Source organism: Scyliorhinus canicula, chromosome 16 (genome assembly GCF_902713615.1).
Source record: "Scyliorhinus canicula chromosome 16, sScyCan1.1, whole genome shotgun sequence".
NCBI lineage: Eukaryota > Metazoa > Chordata > Chondrichthyes > Carcharhiniformes > Scyliorhinidae > Scyliorhinus > Scyliorhinus canicula.
The window spans coordinates 16,330,732-16,353,229 of NC_052161.1; the positions used below are offsets into that span (position 1 = coordinate 16,330,732).

The 22,498-nt window shown below is 46.6% G+C and overlaps 1 protein-coding gene across 1 annotated transcript in view; it reads right to left on the minus strand.

Annotated features, from left to right (window-relative positions):
- cusr (Copper-only SOD repeat protein) overlaps nucleotides 1-22,498 on the minus strand; it is a 148,261-nt gene that overhangs the window by 122,293 nt on the left and 3,470 nt on the right. The gene's annotated exons all lie outside the window — the stretch shown is intronic.

Consider the following 22,498-nt stretch of genomic DNA (forward strand, 5'->3'; position numbering starts at 1 on the left):
ACTCAGTTCATAGAATCTATACATTGAGGATATATAAACATGGCACGTTTCCAGTACAGACAGATGTGCAAGCTGGAATGATATATCAGCAGCATTTAGGAATAATAATGATGTTACAAGTGGCAATATTTCTCAGAAAGCATCGTGTTTGGTCCAGTGACATCACAAGAACACTCATGCTGTCTTATCAGAGTTCATCACAGAGACTCTTCTCAATCCTTTGCTAACTCCTAAAACTCCTTATCCACCCTCTTCTCTACTTTTTCTCCTACATCAAGGGAGGTACACTACGATAGGTTAGAAGAACTAGAGGTCTGTGGAGATGAACAAATGAGAAGGACATGGGGCTAGAATTAACAGGGCACCATGTCGCTATTTCCCATCAAAAGTTAAGGCCAACAGGAGAATATCGGACAGTTGCCCTGCAGAAATCAGCTGTCAAGCAGTGCCTCCAGAAGCAGTGTTCACTGCCAGTACTGCAGCAAGGTCAAGAGTTGGTGTGCGGTGGTGCCACACCTGGAATGGCGGGCGAGTCTTGCCCAGGGTCTGGACAACGAAGGATGCAGGGAGGGATTGGGACCAGGGTAGAAAGGCAGATGGAGGAGGGAACCCTGAGGAGGTTGCACTAGGGCCAGGGGAGACCTGTTAAGGAAGAACCCGCAACCTGGCCCTCTACCCGTGCATGCAGAAAGAGTGTGCCAGGCTAGACACGTGGCATGGGCCTCTCATGCCACTGGTTAAATCCCAGTGGCTGGATGAGAACTTTAAGCAACCATCAATTTCCCACTCTGGCCTCAATTGGCCCCAAGGCAGATGGACACCCTACTGGTAAAATTGTGGCATGGAAAAGGCAGACGGGTAAGGTGCCCACTGCATTTAATATGCCCCCACCAACAAACCCACTGGGAGGGCAGCATTAAATCAGGGCCACGGTAAAGAAAAAGGAGCACCCTTACGAAAACGTAACCAGCCAATATGGAAGCTGCAATACACCCAGGGTAAGTTTGAATGCAGGAGGTTGCTGCTTTAGTCCTGACCAATCGATCAATGAAGAAGCCAGACCCAGTCTTAATTAACCCAGGGTTAATGCCAGCGGCAATGGGATGAAGCTCTTAAGTGGGGATTAGTTACCCACTCAAGGACCTCAATTGGTAGCAGCGAAAGAAGGCCACCCATCTGCATTCTTACTACAAGATTGTTTAGGATTGAGGCAGAGTTCCCATCCATCATCATCCTGTCTGATTAAATAGGCCCATCGCAAAACTCTCTATAGGGAGGACAAAAGATTCTATGTAAGTATTTCTTTATATACACTCAAGGAAACATCCAATCAAAGCCCCTCCACCTATGTACTTTACTTCAATTGATACAACTAACAGTTGCCAGGTCGGCAAGCTGAATCCAGCAGGTATGTAGAAAGGCACTTAACCTTTGGATCAGATAGTCCTCACCTGGTGTAGTTGTTGGTTTACTGAAGCTCAAGAAACCTGTACATTCATAAGAAACCTGTTCACCCACAGTTAACTTCGAAACATTAAATATTACAATGGGCCTCACAACTTCATTGCAATATTTAAAGTGCTACCCTATCTCCTTGGAACAATTTGGTCACGCAAATCAACCGCATTCCTGTCTTGTCTCCATTAAAACCTGAAAAGGGAGGGTTAGGGACAGGTTTGTGCCAAGATCCTGATTTTGAAATACTTTAACCTGACCCAAATCCTCCTTTCTGTGTAATGCTTGCCGACTCCTGTTGCTGCCACCTTAGCCCTGAACAGAATGTTCGCTACTTTGTCCCAATAAGAAGCTGCACTACTTTTTAGGAGATACAATTAACAAATCTTGTTAAGGCCTTAACAATCTTGTCAACCTTTCCCAGAATTTGTGCGTGTGCATGCTGCATCATACATTGCAGATATGTCCTGAACATCTTTACTGATGCTGTTAGTTTCAGAAGAAAACACAACTCCTGAGATCGTGTCACTAGGAGTTAAGCGACCTTAATTGATACATGATGTGGAGATGCTGGCGTTGGACTGGGGTGAGCACAGTAAGAAGTCTTACAACACCAGGTTAAAGTCCAACAGGTTTGTTTCAAACACGAGCTTTCGGAGCGCAGCTCCTTCCTCAGGTGAATAGTTTATTAGTCTTTTCAGTTATATGAAGATTGATTTTTGATTGAGTTATTCATGTATTGTACCTTTATGCATTTGTTCTTTACTGTGGATTTATTTTGTAACAATGACATTTTTTGCAATAACAATAGATTTTTTTTAAAGATAGCAAACAACAAATAGTAACAAAATAACAAAAAACTGGGTAACACAGCACCTGCTGTTGTTATAAATGGACTAAATTTCCTAAATGTGCAGAATAAATAATGAAAAAGGTTAACAGTCAGATTTAGCCGCACTCAAAACTCTGCTCCATAAATGGTTTTTTTAAAGTACCTTCTTCCAGCCAGAATTACCATATTCAGCAGATTAATACTGGTACACATTCTGCTGCTGATTGCTCAAGACTGAGGCACAAACACCTACTGACGCTATTGCAGAAACAGCTTGTGGAGATAGTGAAGCTAAATATATATCTATATTATATACACACACAAGTTTTTGTACAGAATTCACACCCAACATAAATACATTAACATTTGTTCTCTGTACCAAACTGTTAGTGGAATAATTTGCTGTTTCTCCCAACTGGTTCAGTCCTATGATACATTTTTTTAAAATGTAGCTGTGGTTAAGGTCAGGGATTGTTTCAACATACTTAACCACAAAAATTGTAACAGTTCCAGAGCAAGGAATGTGTAATAAATGCTGGTCAGTGATACCCATATCCCAGGAATGAATTTAAAAACTGCCTGAAAACAACTTGATTCTTTGGGCTAGTTAATGCTACTTGTGGACTTCGAGTGACGGCCATGAGCTGTTTGGTCACACACAAGGTGGCTCCCGCTTGGAGGCTTAGGCCCTTTCTACCTGGTTAATGGCCGCATTGGTGGGAAACAGAACAAAGCATTTGAAGCTTGTTGGTTTCTCCTCCAATGTGGGATGTCAGCAGGTTAATAATACGAGGCTTAAAACCAATAAAGCCGCCGCCCAAGAGGTGGAGGACCCTCGAGCCGCAGCGAAGGAAAGTGTGGCGGAGCTTGCCGTGTCATCGTCGCCCTTCCCATTTGTGGTGATCTCTACCACTGTATATATGTGTGTGCTTGCATTAGGGGATGTATGACAGTACCTGTATTACAGGTTTTCCAGTAAGCCCCTGCAGGCTAGCTCCACCCACAGGGAGCAGTATAAATATTCGTAAGTTTCCCTGAGATGCCATTCTACAGCTGCAGCCGAAGGAATAGCATCTCACTGTAATAAAGCCTCTCTTGTACCGTATCAAGTCTTTTGTGTGCAATTGTTAGCGCCACACCATTGCCTTTGGAGCAGTTAATGGAGTTTATGGCTGGGGAATTTAAGAAGCACTGGCAGGAGTTGCAGGATGACCTGATCCAGGGTGATTGAGGTACCAGTAGCACCTCTTCGCGGAGCTTTAGAAAGGGTAGAGAAGCAAACGGAGTCACAGGGTGCGATGATTCGAGAGATGGAGAAGGCAGTCTTGGACCACAGTGACCAGATTGTGTCTCTGGAGGCAGAGGCAACAATGTTGATGAAGGCTCACAACGTGTTGAAGGACCGAGTGGGCGATCAGGAGAATCAGTCCGGGAGACAAAACTTAAGAATAGTTGGATAAAAGCAAATTACTGCGGATGCTGGAATCTGTAACCAAAGAAAAAATGCTGGAAAATCTCAGCAGGTCTGGCAGCATCTGTAGGGAGAGAAAAGAGCTAACGTTTAGAGTCCAGGTGACCCTTTGTCAAAGCTTTGTCAGCTTTTTGTTTTACAGAATTTTACAGAACTGATGGCAAACATCAAAGGAAGGAGGGGCGCAGGAATGTCTGGAGTTAGAGAGGAAACTGAGCATTGACAGAAACAAGGGGCGGGATTCTCCCGTACCCGGCGGGGCGGGGGTCCTGGCGGGACAGAATGGCATGAATCACTCCAGCGTCGGCCCGCCCCAAAGGTGGCGTGGAAGGCCTTTGGCGCCACGCCAGCTGGGGCCGAAGGGACTCTGCCGGCCGGCGCAAGTCTGCGCATGCGCATGTTCACCTACACGTCGGCCATCGTGGAGGCTGACACGGCCGATGCGTAGGAAAAGAGTGCCCCCTCGGCACAGGCTCGCCCACGGATCAGTGGGCCCCGATCGCAGGCCAGGGGGCACCCCCCGGTGCCAGATCGCCTCGCCCCAGGACCGCAGAGCCTGCCCGCGCCGCTAGGTCCCGCCAGTCAGGGGCCTAGTCTAATCTACACCGGCGGGACTGGCAAATCGCGGGTCGGCGAATCGCTGGGGGGGGGGGGCGCTGCGAGCAGCCGGCGCGGCGTGATTCCCGCCCTGCTGAATCTCCGGTGCCGGTTGTGACGACCAAGCAAGCTCCTTTCTCATTAAAAAGGTAAGCGAATGTGGCGTGTGTCACAAAGGTCAAATGGTTGACACAAGTGGGCCCTAGGGTAGACGTTTGATCTCAGTCACATTCAAAATTATCGTTCTGTTCTCTGCATTCAAAGTCCTTTACGCAAAGAAAAACAAACATTAAAACACCTCTGACCTGCGCATCAAATTAATGCAGTTTAACTTGTTTCACCAGTTGTTGCAATTCATTTTTCCCGCCGGCAGCACACCCCCGACTGCGAATTTCAGGCAATGTGGGGCCACTGCAATGGAAAATCCCATTGACAAGCAGCGGGAAGATAGAATCCCGCGACCAGCAAACGGCATGCTGCCAAGAAAGAGGAGGCTGGGGCACCGGAGAATCCCACCCTCATGTCCACAGATCTCTGAAGGTTGCCACCCAAGTGGATAGAGCCGTGAAGAAGGCTTATAGTGTGTTAGCGTTTATTGACAGGGGGCTTGAGTTTAAGAGCCGTGGGATTATGCTGCAACTATACAGGACCCTGGTGAGACCACATTTGGAGTATTGTGTGCAGTTCTGGTCACCTCACTATAGGAAGGATGTGGAAGCATTGGAAAGGGTGCAAAGGAGATTTACCAGGATGCTGCCTGGTTTGCAGGATAGGTCTTATGAGGAAAGGTTGATGGAGCTAGGGCTTTTCTCTTTGGAGCGGAGGAGGATGAGAGGCGACTTAATAGAGGTTTATAAGATGATGAGGGGGATAAATAGAGTGGACGTTCAGAGACTATTTCCTCAGGTGGTTGTAGCTGTTACAAGGGGGCATAACTATAAGATTCAGGGTGGGAGATATAGGAGGGAAGTCCGAGGTAGGTTCTTTACTCAGAGAGTGGTTAGGGTGTGGAATGGACTGCCTGCTGTGGTCGTGGAGTCGGACACTTTGGGAACTTTCAAGCGGTTATTGGATAGGCACATGGAGCACACCAGAATGACAGGGAGTGAGATAGCTTGATCTTGGTTTCGGACATTACTCGGCACAACATCAAGGCCGAAGGGCCTGTTCTGTGCTGTACTGTTCTATGTTCTATCTTTATTTCATACTGTATTTTGTAAGTTTAGAATTAAGTTCTGTAAATAGCTTTTGTAACTCTTTAGTTCTTTTAAATTTTAGTATCTGTTAGTTGACTGTACTGTATTATGTTTAGCAGACCGATCATGTTCAAGAAACTTTACTACCCTGAAAGTAAAGTAACTCATTCCAAGTAAGCAAAAAGAGAGAAGTAACAGCAACTTTCAAATAACCTGTCCAAAACAGAGCCACCAATTGGTAAATGAAGTTTTGAGATGATGAGTTCAAACCTTCTTTCATCTTAGCAAAAAGTAACAGAAACAAATTTTAACAAGATCCAAGAAGTAATTGACACCTTAAGGAATCGCACTGCGATTCCCGCCCCTGCCGAATCTCCGGTGCCAGAGAATTCGGCGGCCGGCGGGGGCGGGATTCACGCCACCCCCCCGGCGATTCTCCGAACCGGCCGGGGGGGGGGGGGTCAGAGAATCCCGCCCAAGATTATCATTTCAGTTTGAAAAAGGGCGACGGTAAATTGAATGATTCAATTTCTGGGAATAGGTATTGGTTTTCCTTCTCCATAACCTGCTTTTTCCACAAGGCACATTGGGTCATTCTGTTTTTCTAGCAGGACTTTTTTTTATATTCATTTCCGGGATTTGTGCGTTGTTGGCTGAGCCAGCATTTGCTACCCATCCTTAATTGCCCTGGAACTGACCTTGAAAAGAGGGCCTTGTTAGGTCACTTCAGCCGGGGGGGGGGGACCTTCCGAGTCAACCACATTGCCGTGTGGCTTTGGAGTCACATGCAGGCCAGACCGGGTATGGATGGCAAATTTCCATCCCTGAAGTGAACCAGGTTGGTTTTTACAAGGATTGGCAATGGTTTCATGGTCATCATTCAGCTTTTAATTCCAGATTCTTATTGAATTCAAATATCACCATCTGCCACGGGATTCAAACCCAGGGTCCCAGAACATTACCTTCGGAGTCTCTGGATTACTAGTCCAGTGATAATACCACTAGGCCATAACCCCCAGGCTTACGTAACAGCCAACCCGAAAGGTCAAAGTGAAGAATATTTCACTATTCCCATCGATCTGTGACCTGGGTGAAGTGGACTAGAGAATCAGTGTCCAAGGTTGAACAGAACATAGAACATACAGTGCAGAAGGAGGCCATTCAGCCCATCCAGTCTGCACCGACCAACTTAAGGCCTCACTTCCACTTTATCCCCGTAATCCAATAACCCCTCCTACCCTTTTTTGGTCACTAAGGGCAATTTATCATGGCCAATCCACCTAACCTGCACGTCTTTGGACTGTGGGAGGAAACCGGAGCACCCGGAGGAAACCCACGCAGACGCGGGGAGAACGTGCAGACTGCACAGACAGTGACCCAGCAGGGAATCGAACCTGGGACCCTGGTGCTGTGAAGCGACAGTGCTAATCACTTGTGCTACCGTGCTTCCAGAAATAGATAAAAGCATCATATCATGATGAAGGGGTCACAATCAATGAATGCATAGAGCGGAGATTTTCAAAGTGCAGGTCGTGACCCACAGGTGAGTTGTGGGTGGGTGCCGGAAAAGTCGCAAAGCAATCAGTTGTGCCGCTCCCGCGGTGGTCTTGATTGCAGAAGAAGTGCTCAATGGTTGCTATCAGCTTTTAAATTAATAATGGCAGCCACTGCCGCCTTTTAAATGAACAGAAATGAAGCTGTGTGGAGCCTTCCAGCCAGAGGTGGCAGCAGTGAGCAGGTCACGTGCCCTGCACATACACTTGACATCAAGCGGCCTCCATGTACGTGCTTTTGGCACCGAATTGTGGAGGAGAGTTGCTTCCATTTTCTAGCTGCTGGCAAGCAAGGCAAGAGGACTGTGGAGATGGATTGTTTTCTTAGAAGTAAGAGATGGCCAGTGACACAAATAAATAGTGTACCAACTGGACAGGATCTCACAACAGAATCAGCTGGAGAGAGCTGCACAGGGGAGTCCAGGGCAGGACAGAGCAGTGCTAGTGTTATCTCTGTACAGGGCTCCAGGGCCTTTGGTCAACAGCTGCCAAGAAGAAATCTAAACTTGGGAACAAAGCAGAATAAAGATGATTTCTTGAGGCATGCTTTTGTCAATTGTGCCAATGCAAATAAGGATGAAATGCCCATGTGTGTCATATGCAGGGAAATACTGGCAAGTAAGAGAAGAAGTTTCAGGTCTTGAAAGAGAAGTGTGGGTAAAAGATTCCTTTGAGATTGAGATGCCAAAGTCAGTTGTTAACTTGCAACTGACTCCAACTGCACCTGGCCTGTGATACCACATTAAAAACACACCAAACGCCCATGAGGCTGCCAGCATTCTGGAGTTGCATTACCCAGGAGTATCCAGTGCTGAGTAAAACAAGCATTTTGTTGCTATTGCCCTTTACGACGATCGATATGTGCGAGGTTAGATATTCTTTTCTCACAAAGATAGAGACGGCACAAAGGAACTGGCTGAAGTCTGCACCTGAGATGCCCATTTTCCTTTCCTCCTCTGAACCTGATTCAAGTAAGGTTGTGACGACCAAGCAAGCTCCCCTTTCTCATTAAAAAGGTAAGCGAATGTGGCGTGTGTCACAAAGGTCAAATGGTTGGCACAAGTGGGCCCTAGGGTAGACGTTTGATCTCAGTCACATTCAAAATTATCGTTCTGTTCTCTGCATTCAAAGGCCTTTACGCAAAGAAAAACAAACATTAAAACACCTTCGACTTGTGCATCAAATTAGTGCAGTTTAACTTGTTTAGGAGTAGTCACTATAGCCGGAATTCACAAGTTGTTGCAATTCACTTTTCCCGCCGGCAGCACACCCCCACCTGCGGATTTCAGGCAATGTGGGGCCACTGCAATGGAAAATCCCATTGACAAGCAGCGGGAAGATAGAATCCCGCGACCAGCAAACGGCATGCTGCCAAGAAAGAGGAGGCTGGGGCACCGGAGAATCCCACCCTCATGTCCACAGATCTCTGAAGGTTGCCACCCAAGTGGATAGAGCGGCGATTGTTAGCGTTTATTGACAGGGGGCTTGAGTTTAAGAGCCGTGGGGTTATGCTGCAACTATACAGGACCCTGGTGAGACCACATTTGGATTATTGTGTGCAGTTCTGGTCACCTCATTATAGGAAGGATGTGGAAGCATTGGAAAGGGTGCAAAGGAGATTTACCAGGATGCTGCCTGGTTTGCAGGATAGATCTTATGAGGAAAGGTTGATGGAGCTAGGGCTTTTCTCTTTGGAGCGGAGGAGGACGAGAGGCGACTTAATAGAGGTTTATAAGATGATGAGGGGGATAGATAGAGTGGACGTTCAGAGACTATTTCCTCGGGTGGTTGTAGCTGTTACAAGGGGGCATAACTATAAGATTCAGGGTGGGAGATATAGGAGGGAAGTCCGAGGTAGGTTCTTTACTCAGAGAGTGGTTAGGGTGTGGAATGGACTGCTTGCTGTGATCGTGGAGTCGGACACTTTGGGAACTTTCAAGCGGTTATTGTATAGGCACATGGAGCACACCAGAATGACAGGGAGTGAGATAGCTTGATCTTGGTTTCGGACAATGCTCGGCACAACATCAAGGCTGAAGGGCCTGTTCTGTGCTGTACTGTTCTATGTTCTATCCTTATTTCATACTGTATTTTGTAAGTTTAGAATTAAGTTCTGTAAATAGCTTTTGTAACTCTTTAGTTCTTTTAAATTTTAGTAACTGTTAGTTGACTGTACTGTGTTATGTTTAGCAGACCAATCATGTTGAAGAAACTTTACTACCCTGAAAGTAAAGTAACTGATTCCAAGTAAGCAAAGAAAGAAGTAACAGCAACTTTCAAATAACCTGTCCAAAACAGAGCCACCGATTGGTAAATGAAGTTTTGAGATGATGAGTTCAAACCTTCTTTCATCTTAGCAAAAAGTAACAGAAACAAATTTTAACAAGACCCAAGAAGTAATTGACATCTTAAGAAGGTCAGTCAGGGGTCTTTGGGATCCCAGAGTTTTTGATTTTGCAGAAAAAAGGGGCCTATGGCAAATTACATTAAGCAAGAGCTCAACTCGACCAATCACGCTAATTAAGAATTAGTCTTGTCTCATTTAGGTTAATTAGAATGCAATAACACAATTGATTACACTGTAGGTTGTGGCTTGCAATTAGGTCATAAACAGCAACTTTCACTTATCAGGTTGCACATTGAGTATAACATCCGTTTGTAGTGCCTACTGTTCCATATGGGAACTGTCAACTGCTAATGTGGCCCATTTGGGTAAAGCCAAGGGTCAAAAGGGAGGATTAAAATCATTGACTGCAGTAGTTCCTCTGTGAATTAAGTGCAGCCGAGTTCCCCTGGGAAGCTGCTGTGAAGTTTCCACAGCTGCAGATGGGCTGCACCAATAAAATGAACAAGAGACAAGAGAATGGGAACTTGGATAAGCCACAAGAAAGCATCCATAACAGCCAAGATCTGCCAGTGTCAATGTTTGGATGGTGTAACCATGTAGAAGTGCTTTGTTAGTAACTGAATATTATAATTAGACAATCGTTTAGAGGCTGCAACGTGTTAACTGCATTCACTTGACATAAATGAAGTACTTTGAACTATTAGCTGTAATTGGATATAAATGACTCCCAAACAAATGTATACTTGTGATTGGTATATGTAAATTACTTGCAAGATACCCAACGGTATAATTTCTGCCGCAATATATGGCTCAGAGAGCTGCCTACTGGTCTCTTGCATTGAGGAACAGAACCAATGTGGTTGGATAGACGGTAGTTCCTTCAACAACATACATAGGACCAGAACACAATTTTGAACTTCAAATACATGACCCCTGTGCTTTGCAAGCTTCACTCAGCAAGTTATATACTCAAAGTGACCAATGGCAGAATCACCAAAACTGCCACTTTGAGAATTTTGTCGGGCTAAAAAGTGCCCAAATGTTCTGCCTGTGCCTCTATGACGACCTTTCACCAATGCATGGCATCATCACCCCACTAAAAAGTCACAACCTCTGGTTCAATTCATTAGGGTAGTAGCTGGATTCCCCACGCTCATAGGCATGAACTGCCCATCAGTGATCCTTTACTCATCAGTATTAGTTCAGTCAAGCCGGACCATTAAAATTGCTCTAATTAAGATTGTTAATAATGAATATTTCACTGCCCTGTGAAGGGTAATGACAAGAAAACATTTGTGACAAGTAAAGATTCAGTTACATTATATAAACTCAGAGCATGAAATCAAATTTCTCTTGGGTGTTGCTGCCAGATCCCTTTCCAGGGAGCCTCCTGCCATCCCATACTCGTCCGACCACTATTTGGCCTTAAAGTTTCCCTTTTTAGCTTTTAAATGTGGCGCAACATAATTCCCTTACCTCTTGTTCACATATTAAAACAAAATGGCACAATATACACATGTTCAGTACATACAGAAATCCAAACAAAATACATCAGCAGAATTCTCCGTTGGCGCCATCCTCTGCTCCGCCGGCAGCGCGCCCACGTCCTCGGGTTCCCCAACGGCATAGGGTGTCCATAATGGGACATCCCATTGGCCGGTTCCGGAAACTGAGAATCCCACTGCCGACGGGGGAGGGGGGTGGGTCACGCCGGAAAACACGGCTGGCAGAGACCGGAAAATCCCACGCAATAGCCATTTTGGGAAACGTCTGCCTGTTACGACCCCAGTTGACGTTATAACTGGACGGAAAGATCCCAGATTGAAACCCTGGCTCAAAAGACTGAAACTTTTATTTTTTTTTTAAAATAAAATTTGGAGGAACAGAGTCAAAGGACAACTAATTAGTTTTAACAAAAAAAAATGTATTGAATTATAATACTCTTATACTCCCCCCTTTACATAACAAATACACATGGGTTTTAGGATTAACACCGATTACAAAATGTTACGATCCCCTAAGGGGCCAAACCCTTCATTGTGTGCAGTTCCCCTCCTACACCTCGGAGTACAAGCTCCCCAGGTGATCGGGGGCAGAGCCTCCCCCAGATTGGAGAAACTCCACAGGATATAAACCCCAACCTGGGAGCAGGTCGGGGAGGGTGACCCTGCGGGAAGAGGAGTAGAGTAATTATTGTATTGTAAATACTAAATAAACCGAGTTCGAGCCTTACTTGGGTTACCGGGTGGGCAGCCAGGGCCCCCAGCCAGTAGAAGACACGGTGCAGGCAATCCGGCAGGCCCCCATCCCTCTTGACGGAGCTCCGCTCTTTTCTCGGGCCAGTCAATTACTAGGGGAAGTTCATACTCTGGATGGCCGCGTTGCTCAACCCATTCCACCAGCTTTTGGTAAAAGGACAGCGATGGGACCCCCCAACACCAGAAGGTTTTCTAGGAGATCAAGCGGTGCCTTTCATCGGACAAACTGCTGGCCTATTTCGACCTGTTGAAACCTTTGCTCCCAACATGTGACACCTCGCGTCAGAGTGGTCCTGGCACACCGGATGCCCGACGGATCGGAGAGGCCAATAGCTTTCTCAACCCGCATGTTCGAAGATGCCGAGCGCAATTACAGTATTGGGCAGCACAGTAGCATAGTGGTTAGCACAATTGCTTCACAGCTCCAGGGTCCCAGGTTCGATTCCCAGCTTGGGCCACTGCCTGTGTGGAGTTGGCACGTTCTCCCCGTGTGCGCGTGGGTTTCCTCCTGGTGCTCCGGTTTCCTCCCACAGTCTAAAGATGTGCAGGTTAGGTGGATTGGCCATGATAAATTGCCCTTAGTGTTGGGTGGGGTTACTGGGTTATGGGGATAGGATGGAGGTGTTGACCTTGGGTAGGGTGCTCTTTCCAAGAGCCGGTGCAGACTCGATGGGCCGAATGTCCTCCTTCTGCACTGTAAATTCTATGAAATAATTCTATGAAATTACGCACAGTTCGAGAAAAAAGGCTTGCCCATCGTATTCGCAGTGCGGAAGTTTTACCAGCACGTTTACAGGCGTACATTTACGATATATATGGACCACAAGCCCCAGCTGGGATTATTCAAAGAGGACCGAGTGATCCGGCCAATTGCGTCAGCCCGGGTTTAAAGGTAGTCTTTACTGCTAACAGCCAATGAATACACCCTGGATCACTGCCCGGGCACAGAAATTCCACATTACGATGCGTTGAGCTGCCTGCCCCTATCCACAAAGCCGCCAGCACCCACGCTGACTGCAGAGGTGATCGCCGCCCTCCACTTCAAGGCCACCTTACTGTTCACGGCAACCTGCAGTGAACCCAGACTGGCACAAAATTGTCACAAATCCGGCACATGCTCCAATATGGGGCCCAGTACAGGGCGCTGCCAGACGGTCTGAAGGCCGACACCATAAAAGTGCCAGAACTGAGCGGAGAGCAGGGGTTTTCAAACTCAGGGTCGCACCCACAGGTGGGTCGCGGGCAGGTTTCGGGAGGGTCGCGGTACTTGGTCCCGATTGCCGGAGGAACGCGTGATGGCTGCGGCTGGCTTTTAAAAAAGCCGGCTGCGACGGACTTTTGAGAATGGCGACCTTCCCACGCATGCATGCCGGATCAAGCAGTGCGTAAGCCTGGAGCCCAATGGGGTGGACTGCCTCCTCCTGACGTCAACGCACTGTCCAAGATCACTGTCCAGGGCCAGTTTTCAGCAAACAGTGGAATCCTCCCACCAGAAGTGGTGGCAGAGAGCAGGTCACGCTGACGTCATGTGTTCTGGGCGCAAGAGAGATTCCTCCATTTTGCAGCTGCTAGAAGTGCTGGTGTGAACTCCTGGGCCTGTGGTGGACAACTCTAATGAAGAAGCTGAAAACAGGAACAAAGCAGCATAAAGATGATTACTTGAGGTGTGAGTTATTAATTGTGCCACTGCAAATCAGGATTCAAAGTTCATGTGCTGTATGCAGGGAAGCACTGGCAAGTGAAAGTTTATAACTCTCAAAGTCTTCAAATGCCTTTGAAGTTAAGCATGGCGAGTTCAAGGACAAACCTCTTTATTTTTTCAACGGTGCAATGAGATATTAAATCATTACCTGAAGTCGTTATCAGAAATGTAATGTTGAACAACAAAGCAAGTGAGATCACAAGGACCAAGCAGGCTCACCTGTCACATTAAAGGCAAGTGAAACTGGTGGGTCGCGAAGACAGCCAACGTGGGTCGTAAAGGTCGGCCTGCGTGGGTCCAAAGGTCGGCCTGCGTGGGTCCCAAAGGTCGGCCTGCGTGGGTCCAAAGGTCAGCCTGCGTGGGTCCAAAGGTCAGCCTGCGTGGGTCCCAAAGGTCGGCCTGCGTGTGTCCCAAACGTCGGCCTGCTTGGGTCCAAAGATCGGCCTGAGTGGGTCCCAAAGGTCGGCCTGCGTGGGTCCAAAGGTCGGCCTGCGTGGGTCCAAAGGTCGGCCTGCGTGGGTCCCAAAGGTCGGCCGGTTGGTATAAATGAGTCCTGGCCAGAAAAGTTTGAAATGCACTGGCGTAGAGTACCGCATCCTTTTTTGGGGGATATGGGTGGTCGTGCCTGAGCCAGGTCCAACGTTCTTGTTAAAGGACCTTCACAGTGGACACCCAGCGGTGGCCAAGATGAAGATAATAATAATAATAATCGCTTATTGTCACAAGTAGGTTTCGATGAAGTTACTGTGAAAAGCCCTTAGTCACCACATTCCGGCGCCTGTACGGGGAAGCCGGTACGGGAATTGAACCCGCGTTGCTGGCCTTGTTCTGCATTACATGCTAGCTATTTAGCCTGCGGTGCTAAACCAGTCCCTGCTGGTTTGATGCTGGATGGATTCCGAGTTTGAGCAAGTAGCCCACAACTGCATTCCTTGGCAGGAGTACCAAAAAATCCCATCAGTGGTGCCAATGCATCCATGGGAGTGGACTGGGAAACCATGGTCCCATGTCCACATCGACTGTGACGGCCCATTTCAGGGGGCCATGTTTCTTTATACTAGTGGATGCCCATTCGAAATGGCTTGAGGTCCACCGGGTTTAGTGACCATGCGGACCACTGCTGACAAGCTATGGCACATTTACAGCATGCACGGCTGACCCGAAGTCCGAGTGTCCGATAATTGGATGGCGTTCACAAGCCAGGACTTTGCATCATTCATGACTGAGAACAGAATCTGACATGTCCGTACCTCCTGACCTACAACCGGTTGGCCAAACGGTCGGTCCACATCTTTAAGGGCGCCAGATCTTCGGAGACACATTTTCTGTTCAGCTACCGCACAATGCCACATGCCACCACCAGGATTGCACCAGTAGAGTTGCTCATGGGATGGTGGCTCAGGACTCACCTCACCCTTGTCCTCCCGATGTCGGGGCACAGATCCACCAACGGTAGTACCGTTCTGAGGCAGACTCACGCCGGCGCTCACAACTGCGCTCTTTCGAGATGGGCAGCGTGGTCTGCATGTGAAATTTCGGCGCTGGAGCCACATGGTTCCCAGGCATGGTCCTCCGTGCGATGGGGCCGGACTCCTACGTGATCCAGACGGAAGGCAATGAGGCAAACCACCACCACCTGGACCATATATGTTGATGCACGCAAGAGGCACTGAAGCGGAGTCAGGGCGTCCCGCTCCGGGTTTGGGCACAATCCCTCTTGCAGCCTAGGAGGATTCCGGAGGCTCCGGTGGAGCCAGACCACCGCTCGCTATCACTGCTTCCTGTCAGAAATCCAGAGGCCGACGTGCCCGCTGCAGCCACGGGGCTGGCCAGCAATGATGATGACAGCAACGGTATTTCAGACATGGACACCGAACCGCCGGACAACGGCATGCCACCGCCGTTAGCGCTGACACCCTTGCCGGCCGTGACATTCCCACTTCGGCTCTCTTCGCAGAAAAGACGGTCGGCGGTGCATTGAACACCTCCCAGGCTGAATGATCGGGCAGGGCCGAGCCGCGCCCTGATTGGAGGAGCCCCACAAGATATAAACCTCTGGACCCCTGTCCGCTGTCAAAGTGATCAAGGGACACACCTCCAGAAGACATGGAGGGGGGGGGGAGGGGGGAGGTGTTACAACCCCTGAAGGGCCCAAACCCAATAACGCATACAGTTTCCCTCCGACACCGCTTGGAGTGATCGGGCAGGGCCGAGCCTCACCCTGATTGGAGGAGCCCCACAAGATATAAACCTTGACCTGGGAGCAGGTCGGAGAGGGTGACCCTGCTGGGAGACGAGAGAGTAATTATTGTATTGTAAGTAGTAAATAAACTGAGTTATATCCTGCCTACCTGGTCACATGTGAAGTCCTTGCCTTCGACCTTAAGACAAAAAACGGTCTCGGTAATACAAAGTCCCTTTCAATCACACAAGATGAATGTGGGCAAATACACTCTCCACTCTGAACCCCAAGTGAATTTTTGTGCATATCTCTTTGTAATCCCTCCAGATGATTGCCATGTGAGAATTCCCTTTCAGGCACAAATTGAAACACTTCTATTCAGGTGAGAGTTCTAGGACCAACGGTCTATTCTTCTCACATCTCAAAATCGTGATAAAGCATCTGCAATTATGTTTAGAAAATAAATTACTGCAGATGCTGGAATCTGAAACAAAAAACAGAAAATGCTGGACAATCTCAGCAGTGTTGTGTTCTCTGTTTTGCTTTACCTGGATGGCTCTGATGCGTAGTGTTGAAGAAAGAACACAAAGCTTTGTTAACAAACAAAACTTTAAATTTATTACACTACTAAGATTTGATCACATTCTTAAAGTACAAGGTTTCTTTATCAACCTATGCTATCTCTAACTAACAGACTTTCTCAAGTGTAACTGTTCTCTCTCGCATGCCTCACTATCTCATCCCAGAATCTCCCAAGTCACATGATTATATATGATTGATCCGTGGTTCCCTCTAGTGGTAAGATGCATGATCATTAACTTGTCAATGTACATATCATTACATCTCTTTTTTTTCAAAGATGTTAAGCGATTTCTACAAACATGTGAATGGTCAGAGCATTGTATGTTCTTTATATGTAATTGGCTACTGATATAGTACAGTAGTTAACAATTTTTTTAAAAACTTGTTACAGTCCCCACAAATTGAGTCTGTACTCAGTCTTCACTCTGGTGGTGTGGTACATAATTAACAAGTCAATCAGGTGTTCGACTGGTTGAGCCACTTTTGTTGTAAAACCTGGTCTTTTATTTGTGCTTGGGGTGTTGATTGTGTGTGTCCTTTTCCGTAAAAACCGGTTTGGTTTCTGGTCTTTGAGCAAATACCAACTTGAAAATTTGTTAGAATTACTTCTTTTTTGTCTAAACAGTGTCCTGTTCTTCTGGCATTAGTGCCATCATGTGTGAACTTTGCATTATCTATACATGCATTTGTCCATGTTACCTCGACCGGTAGCTTTTTTTCCCCCATACTGTCCTGCAGCACGGTAGCATTGTGGATAGCACAATCGCTTCACAGCTCCAGGGTCCCAGGTTCGATTCCGGCTTGGGTCACTGTCTGTGCGGAGTCTGCACATCCTCCCCGTGTGTGCGTGGGTTTCCTCCGGGTGCTCCGGTTTCCTCCCACAGTCCAAAGATGTGCAAGTTAGGTGGATTGGACATGATAAATTGCCCTTAGTGTCCAAAATTGCCCTTAGTGTTGGGTGGGGTTACTGGGTTATGGGGATAGGGTGTTGGTGTTAACCTTGGGTAGGGTGCTCTTTCCAGGAGCCGGTGCAGACTCAATGGGCCGAATGGCCTCCTTCTGCACTGTAAATTCTATGATCTATGAGCACCTTACTCGGTTGCTATCAGGATTGCTTTCCATACTGTATGGTCTGTCAAGTGTGACTGCGAGTTCAAACACTTTCTTGTCATTGCATTGGACTGTGCTGTTCAGTTGTCCATCGGTTTCACAGCCAGACCTTTGTGTATAGTCTGTTGTTCCGTCGTGACGTGTGTGCTCAAAATCCGTTCCTTTTGGCTTGACTGATTAATTTCAACCATTATACCATTAGTGCCCTTTGTATTATCTGATGTTATGTTTTGCAGCAGTTTATGATCTCGGGTTCCTATGGGTGATCTGATGTATCGTTGAGCTTTGTGACGGCAGTCCCTTCTCGATGATCTGATTTATCTTTGATCTCCTGGTGCTCCCCTTCTGGAGTAAACATTTCCAAGACCTCATTTTCTTGTAGGCTGTTCACCATTGATGTGCTCTCACTCTCACTTGATTTGTTTAATGTTGCACTCTTGATTGTCAGCCTTTGTACAGTTCAGCTGAGATCGATCGGTGTTGTTTTGTCCTCCGCAGCTTGTGATCACTTCGTCACTATTGGCATATAAAGTGTGTAGACCATCGTAGTCTTTTTGTTGCTCATTATCCGTTTCTTTACTGTTGTCCATACTGGTAAATACAGTGGATAGACTTTCAGAGTCTTCTTTTTCTGGCTCAGCAAATATACAAGATAGACCTTCATAGTCTGCTTCTGGCTCAGGAACTAAACTAGAGAGACTTTCATAGTCTTCTTCTAGCTCAGCAAATAAATATTGTATCTTCTTCTTCAATTTGTCAGATTACTGTTGTCCGATGTCGCAACAATCTGTCATTCCATCAATGTATTTGGATTCATTTACCTTTAGTAGTAGCTATTTAGATTTTCACTCGTGTTACTAACGGAATGATCAGTTAAACCAAATATTTCTGCCATGTCTTCGTAATACTCTTCAATGTAGGAGATATCATTATTTTTAGATTTTTTTAACATTTTCTTCTTGTTGTTTGCTGCAAACATTTTTTTCTTCCATGGTGCTGCAAAATTCTTCTTCAGCTATTTGTTCACATTCAGGTAATTTTCTGCCTAGGGAGGTAAAATTCTGTTGTTTGGTGCCCCAATTTGCCAGGCATTTTTTTTGTGTAAGTGGGCGTGGCCACAATGTCCTGACATCATCACGTCCATAACGTCATGCGCAAAGTCCCATTGCGCATGTCCAAATCGATCCTCGTTCAGAGTGCACTTTTTTCCCCAAGTGCGCACGCGCAGAACGGTATTCTTCCGAATCGTGGCGTTTTTCAATTGCGCATGATTTGTTATGGGCCAGGGTTTAGAGAACTCCAAAGTGTACCATGGAGTTCACCTGACCCACAACCTTTAATAGATTGTGGTTATGGGGAGCACAAGGGCCTACTTTACAGGTGTGATGCAACTAGCAGGCTTTCTCAAGTACAACTGCTCTCTCTCATGTCTCACAATCTCATCCCAGAATCCCCCAAGTCACATGACTATGTATGACAGTTCTGTGGTTTCCTCTAGCGGTAAGAAGCATCATCATTAACTTGTTAACTCTTTACATCCTGGTCAATATACATACCATTACAAGCGGGTCTGATCATCTGTAGAGAGGAGGATGGAGCTAACACTTTGTTCTTCACTCTTGATGTACAATTTCCAAGTTAATTGGTTGTAGCAATAAACTCCATCTAAAGAGACTTGCATTACAATCTTTAAACGTCTCCAAACACTTCAATGGAGAATGGTCAATTTAAACAACTGTTTTAATAATAATACAATAATCGCTTATTGTCACAAGTAGGCTTCAATGAAGTTACTGTGAAAAGCCACTTTTAAATGAATTATTAGCAATATATTTGTTGACGCCAATACCAAACTCAACATTTCCTTTTCGATGGTCAAATACTTCTTTTGATGAACATTTAGATTTCTGGAAAAATAACCAACAGGTCTTTCTATATCTTAGTCATCTTCTTGTTGACGGCCGTCTTCTGGGGCGACCGTGCTTGGATGGGTCTGGCTGGTGATCGGGTGTCTCAGGTGGCAGCGCGGTGCCGCTGCCCACCAGATGTGCCAGGGACAGGTGGGGGGGGGGAAGGAAGTCCGAGATGCTACGGTGTTCCGGCACATCCCCTGCGGGAGTCATCGGCTTGGGCCCCATCGCCTCTTCCTCCCTCAGGGTGCCCGATGGCCCCAGGGCTACTCCATGGGACAGGGGTGCGCGCGGAGCTATCCCCCGTGGCTCCCCCGTCACCTGGCCAGTCCTGGAGGCCTGGTCTTGTCTCAACCATGGTCTGCATACTGGCAGCCACAAAGCACAGGGAGTGGACCATTGCCGTCTGGGGCTGAGCCACATCACCCATTGACTGTGCCACCACCTTCGGAGTTTGTGTCACATAAGCCAGCGACTGCGCCATCTCCCTCTGGGAATGGGCCTCTTCCCTCTGTGTCTGCGCCACGTCAGTCAGTGTCTGGGCAATGCCACTGAAGTTCTCAGCCATGGCCCACTGTGACTGGGCCACGCTCAGGAGCATTGCTGCAATTTCCAGGTTACTGTCGCACATGTGAGGTGGCAACTCTACCCTGGGTCTCAGCCAGCACCTGCACAGAATGCACCAGACCTTGGACATGCTGATCCATAGCTGCAACCCTCACCACCCAATGCCTCCCTTGGGAACGTCGCCCGTGTGGTGTTGACCTGGGTGGCATGCATGGTCGGCACCACCTCTTGCTGCCGCACGCGTTTGGACACCTCCACTTGCAGGTGCTGGATGCTCGGCGACAATCCCTCATGTAGTCCCTGATTCTGCGACTGCATCTCCACAATCGATGTGACAGTCCGTCCCTGAAGCCCAAAACTCATTTGGACGGCAGCTAGTTCCTGGGGTCGGCCCTCCCTCCTGCCGGCCACCCCTCGGCTGCTCCTACCTCCGTCTGATGTACTAGATCAGTTGTGTGGTGCGCACCAGATAGTGTCCGAGGAACCTCTTCACTAAAGCCCCCAACCGAGGCGAGTGCCACTGTCCTTAAATTCCATAATCCCAAGCCAAGCAAGGAATTACACTTTTTAAATCCCAGCAAAGCGCCTCCTGTTTTCTTATGATCAAGGATGAGAACCCAACTATTAGAAATTTGTAAAACTGAGGAAATGTGTAAAACCGAGGAAATGTTACTGAACCACAGGAGTGATAACACTGACCCCTAGTTATCTTTAATGTAAACACAGAATTAACCACAAAAGCAAGAAAATAGCTTTACAGTTAAACAGTTAAGTAAAAGAGAAAACATTAACTTACTTCTTAAACCTGCCACTATATTCCAATTAAGCAAACCAATATATTTCAAATACCACTCATGAATAAAGATAACTGCCAGGTTTCTACTTGCTTTTCTCTGTGCAGAATCTTTGGCGAGAGAACCTATCAGGATCAAACTGAAACACTTCTATGCAGCTGAGAGCTCTCGTATCAACTGGCTTTTTAGCCTCCTATTGACCACGTCATCTGTACCCAAAGCATAAGGCATTCATTTGTTTCTTCTTACAAGATGTCCCTTGACTTGTTTAGCCTGGACCAAACACAATACCCTGCATGAATTATCTACACCCCAGGTGTCCTTCAAACGTAAACAATATTCCAATAGCTAGCTATCTGTAAACAAGCAAATGGTTCTCAAGATCTATCAGCAGAATACTTTACTTGCAAACCAATGATTACCTCATTTTTATGACATCTTAAAATTACAGCTCTAGCAGTCATACTTCCTGTATGCATCTTAACCCAGGTTTTAATAGTATTACTGCAAAAAAAACACAAAGTATCCCAATTTCTTTGATTCATCACATTTGCATAATGAGCAAGTTATGTATAAGTTACGTATTCCTTGGAAACAATAGAAGATAAATGTGGTAAATGAAGCACCAATATTAAAGAAGCCACCCAAACCAATTGCTTTACTTATATCAAATGAACCTGCCATCCAAACCGATATCAAATTAACCTTTCTAAATAATTTATTAACAACTGGCTTGGAACTGCAGTATCACATGGATTTCTTAACTTAACTACCCGACTCTATTTCCCAGAAAATGGAAACATGATCATCAAACATCAGGCTACAAATGTTCTTGTATTTTGTAGTGTCAGAATCTAACTTTGATCCCAGTTACTCTGCTCAACACAAAACGTTCCACAATTTTAAGAGTAAGGACATGGTCAGCATTTTCAAAGCCTTTGCCCCAGAATCGTGTTAAATAATGGGGAAAAAGCATACGAATCTCCATCTTCCCTCACGTCTCTGTCCATAGAAAAAGTAGTTGGTATCACAGAAAAAATACAGTGCACAAGAGGGTCTTCGGCCCACTGAGTCTGCACCGACACATGTAAAACCCTTGGCCTGCTGGTTTACTCAGCAACACTTAAATACATTCTTGTTTAAAGCTAACATTTCAGGTAATACACATGATGACAAATGTCAATAGACACGGACTTGTAACTTCTTTTGGGAGACATGAGAGAGAATAGGTCCATCACAGTTCACTAATATTTTGAGTCTCTAACTCACTAGTACTTGGGCGGCTAGTGCCCAGCCATGGGTGGCATAGTAGCAGTGGTTAGCACTGTTGCTTCACAGTGCCAGGGTCCTAGATTTGATTCCCGGCTTGGGTCACTGTCTGTGTGGAGTCTGCACGTTCTCCCCGTATATGTGTGGGTTTCCTCCGGGTGCTCCAGTTTCCGACCACAAGTCCCGAAAGACATGCTTGTTATGGCGAATTGGACATTCTGAATTCTCCCTTTGTGTACCCGAACAGGCGTGTGCCGACTAGGGGATTTTCACAGTACCTTCATTGCAGTGTTAATGTAAGGCTACTTGTGACAGTAATAAAGATTATTATATTGTCATTAATGAGTAAATCCTAATGGGGTGGGAGTCACCTTGAAAAAGTCAAGTACTGCCAAACCCAAAAAGGAGAACCCTACCTCAACATAATATGTAACAATTAGCTGAAGGCAACGTTCCCGCCCAGTTCAAATATGAAATTCTACTGAAGACTTAATTGGATACAGCAAGTGGAACTACATGATGTATTTAACATTATAAATGTCCCAAGGACTTCACTGATTCAGAAATAGATACCGAATAGCAATATTCCCTCTAATTTCTCTGTGCTGTGTGGCCCATTTGTTGCACTGCATGGTCCCTTTAAGATCGCTGCATATCTTAAAGAGACCACATC